Consider the following 4,580-nt stretch of genomic DNA (forward strand, 5'->3'; position numbering starts at 1 on the left):
TACGAATGTCTTGTACTGGATCAATCGTCACGGGTGACGTTGTCAACTTCTTTCGATCACCTCGATCCATTCTTGGTCTCTCGTCGAGTGAATTTCCTTACTTGTGGAATACCGAGTGCCGGCACGAGCGGGCTCTTCAGTTTGATGAGTTGTTCTGCAGCCCGTGGATTCTGCGGGATTCGAATTTCGGGAAGCGAGCGGGACAGGGGCGGCCAAAGTAATCGGATGGGATAGGATGGAAGCTCCTCGATCTCCGCGCCACCTTTTTCGCCACGTACCGCGCGCGCGCCTGTTGCGGGATTTGACGGGATCGCCTGGGCCTACCGGTCAGCCACTCGGAAGCGGCTCCTTATAAGTTGCCGGCTCGGGGTTCCCCAACGGTGTGCTCTCGTCTTTCCTTCTCCCCCCGCGAGGTCCTCTGCCACCTCCGCTCTCACCCTAGCACTGTAGGTCCGTTCGAGCCTCGCCGGCGACGATGGTGAAGGACAAGACGTCGGCTTTGGAGCGCGCGAAGAAGGCAGCAGTGCAGGGGAAGGGGAAGAAGTCCGCTCGGGGCAGATCTTCCTCGAGGACTGCTCTGCCCAGGGATTGGATCCAGGGCGACTGGATGCCCTCAGTGATTCGACAGGAAGATCTTAACGACATGGTCGAGGAGGGAGTCATTCCCCATGAAGCTGCGCGTCTCCCGGGGGGAGAAGTCGAACCCCAACCTCGTGACGGTGAGTGCGTCCTCCTCGCCACCCATATCGACCGCGGATTTTCTCTACCTCCTCATCCTTTTTTCCGGAGCTTTTTGAACTTCTTCGGAGCGCAGCTCCACCATTTCACTCCCAATTCCATCGTGTATCTTGCGGCTTTCGTTTCCTTGTGCGAAAGTTTCCTGGGTTGCCGCCCTCATTGGGGACTCTTTAAACACATCTTCACTTGCCGTTCCCAATCGGTAAAGAAAGCCAAGTCGAGTGACGAACGGACGCAAGTGATCCAGCTATGCGGGGGCCTGGCGATCCAGATGAGGGGTAAAAGTTCTTTCCCGTCTATCACTTTTCCCGAGTCGGTCCGTGGTTGGCAGTCGACCTGGTTTTATTGCCAAGACCAGGTGACTCCAGGACAGTCGACTGGTCTTCCCCCTTTCTCTCTGGACCGAGCTCAAAAGCCTGCCTCTCTGAAAGTGCTGCCGGAGGAAAAGGCGCAAGTCAAGGTGCTGGTTGGTCGAGTGGTTCAGCTTGTCCGAGACGGCGTGACCGGCATGGACTTGCTGGAGGTCTTCCTTCGGAGGCGCATCCAACCGCTTCAGGCTCATGACCACCCTATGTGGTTGTACTCGGGTCTCGACGACACCACTCGGGTTCACCCAGAGGAGGTCACCGACGAGATGCTGGAAGGGTGGCTGTCGAGCATCACAGGGAACAAAGACAACCCCCGAGGAGCCAGGAGGGTTGTCCCGCTTGACAGTACATACGATGTGCACCAGGTCTGACCTTGTGTTCCCGACTGAGATCTTGCTTTCTTCATTTGCTCTCTTTGAATCAGTCGACTGACTTTCGACTTGTCTGCTATTCTCCAGGCAACTACAGAGATGTACTCGACACCCAACGGAGCACAGGGGCAGGCCGAGGAAGGGGAGGCGAGCGGAGGCGAAAGCGGAGACGAATAGGGGGAGTGAGAGTCTGACGGGAAGGAGAGGGAGACGACGGCGTCGACTCCAGCGAAGAGGAGGAGGAGGAGGAAGCTGGACCTCCCTGCTCGGAAAGGCAATCCAAGCTTACACACGACCCTGCGCGGGAACGTGGTAAGGCGACTGCTCCCGTTGGGCAGTCGTCGAAGCGCCCTCGGACCTCTTCTCCAGCGCCAACTGAAAAAGCCTCCAAGCACCCCCGTGCGGCGCCGTCCAAGCCACCCAAGGCTCTGCCCAAGATGAGGATGACTGTCCCCACCATTTCTGGGTAATGATAGAACTTGTTCTCCTTTGTCGATCGTGAACGGATCCTCGGTCGATCCACTAAGCCGACTGACCGTCTTTCAAAATTTGCAGTGCTGCTACTTCTGAGATCTCTGCCAAGGACGATGATCAAGAGATGGAAGATGCTGTTACTTCCAACCCTGGTATGATTACTGATGTTCTGCCTTGAATCGACTGACGATTTCTTATAACTCTGGTCGATTGAATTTTTCTCGTAGCTCCTCCTCATGTTATTAGCCTTCCTGACGACGAAGACGAAGCGCCACTGAGAGTGAGGCAGAACAGGAAAGCGTCGACTGGCAAGACTCCACAATCCACTCCGGCGCCTGAGGCCGTAGCTCGAGATGGTGGCGATACCACCCGGGCTTCTGTGACTTTCACCAATCCTCTGGCGAGTGCGCGGCCCTCGACATCGACCGTAAATCCACCTTCGCTCTTCGCCACACACCACGTCCCTGAGGACCAAGTGGGTGCAGCTAAGGAAGCTATACGCCAGGCAGGCATCATGATGGAGCAGGTCAAGGTGGTTCGAGAAGCCAACCAAGCGGCTTATGACGTGAGTTCAGCTCTTCAGAGTAACGTCCAGGTCAGTCGATTCACTGCTTGTTTTGTTAGGGTATGCTGTCTGAAGAATCTCTTTTCCGAAGATCTTTTAAATCTGTACACCCACTGGGTGTTTGTGTTAAGTTTTTTGGTCGAGTGGGGGCACACTGAGTGCACCCACTGGGTGTAGTCCCCGAGACGATGGTGGACTGCTGGCAGTCGACTGTAGTCTTTATATTGCGTTGCTGTAGTTTTACTCCTTCACTCAGTCTGGCCAGGCCATGTCGAATGAAACTGTATTCGGTCGACTACGGGCAGTCGATTTTTTTAATTCAAAACCAGTGGGGGCACGCTGAGTGCACCCACTGGGTGTAGTCCCCGAGACTACTGTTGAATGTTTTTGATTCAGCTGTAGTCTTAGAAACGTCATCATTGTCTCTTGGTTACTCGGAAGCAACTTATCTTGGACCTCTGTCGACTGACTTTTGCAGAAATCCTGTGAACTTGTGGCTCTCTACACTGAGTTGGAGAACAAACAGATCCAGCTCGACCTTGACTTGAAGCTTGCTCAACAGAACCTGCAGAAGGCGCGAGACGAAGCAAAAGGTATGGCTGGCGAGGTTTCTCATTCTTGACGAGTGACTTCCCTTTCTTGCCCATTCTTGATGTTGAGTTCACTCGACGTTCTGTAGATGAACTGGAGGAAGCTCTGAAGAAGAAAGATCAAGATCTAGCCAAAGCACAGAAGGAGGCCTCGAGCAAAAATGAAGCTTGCAGAAGAGAAACTGGCTTCGGTCGGAACTCTTGAACAGGAGAACTCCAGACTAAAAACTGCTCTCAAGATGGCTAATCGAGAGGTCAGCCGACTGAAGAAAGAGAAGATGGTTCTGCACGACCAGGCGGGTGATCTGGCGGGGAAGGTGAACGATCTGGAGGCTTATCTCGGTGGGCTCGCCAAGAAGCTGTTCGTCATGCTCGAAGGTAATTATTTTGACCCGGCTGTCTCGCAGTTACCAAGCCCGCATAAGGCCACTGTCTTATTCTTGAATCGTGTTTGCAGAATTCTGTCAGAGCTTCGAAGAGGAAACCAGTCGAGTGGAGCCAGGCTTGGATCCCGCCAATTCTCTCGTGAAGGACGAGGCTGCTATGAACGTGCTCCGACTGGAGTCTCGTGTTACCAGCATTGTTGACTATCTTGCTTGGCTGAAGGTTGCGATGTCGTGGATCGACACATCACTCTGGCCTGGAACAACGCTTCAGAACAACCTCGAGTCCCTGATGGTTCGACTGGATGAAGTCCCGGGTCGAGTGGCAGAGTGGAAGAAATCTTCTGCTAGATGTGGTGCTGATGTCGCTCTGTCTCTGGTCCGCGTCCATTGCAAGGAGGCGCGAGAAGAAAAGCAGGCCGCCATCCAAGTTGCCAATACCAGGAAGCACATCTTTCAAGACTTCATGGAGACTTTCATTGCTGCTGCTACTCGTATTGCCGACGGGATCGACTTGGATGAGTTCGTCGCCCCTTCCAGTCCTCCGCTTGAGGAATGAAAAACTTTTATGCTTCACTTTAAATTTGCCTCGGAATGCCGAGTGGATTCTGTAACCGTTAAACTCTATCGAGCCGAGGGCTCGAGTACTTTGATCTGAGGTCTTGGACCTTTGGGTTTTATCCGAACTTGATTTATTGTTGAATATCTTCGGGAATTACCTGCCGAGTGGAACTTGGCCTTCACTCGAAATAACTTCGTATTTGTGGTGCAGCTCCGAAGGAAAAGATAACAGTCGATTCGCATCTTGCCGTCCTTGTGGATTGGGACGTGTTCCGAACTTAGGCGAGCACTGGGCTGCAGCTAAGCCCCCGAGTGGGAGGTTTGTTTTCCACTCGGTGGGAATTTTGAACACTTAGGCAAGCACTGGGCTGCAGCTAAGCCTCCGAATGGGAGGTTTGCTCTCCATTCGGTAGGATTTTTATATACTTAGGCGAGTACTTGGACTGCAGCTAAGCCCCCGAGTGGGAGGTTTGCTCTCCACTCGGTAGGATTTTTATATACTTAGGCGAGTACTTGGACTGCAGCTAAGC

Source organism: Triticum aestivum, chromosome 4A (genome assembly GCF_018294505.1).
Source record: "Triticum aestivum cultivar Chinese Spring chromosome 4A, IWGSC CS RefSeq v2.1, whole genome shotgun sequence".
Classification (NCBI taxonomy): domain Eukaryota; kingdom Viridiplantae; phylum Streptophyta; class Magnoliopsida; order Poales; family Poaceae; genus Triticum; species Triticum aestivum.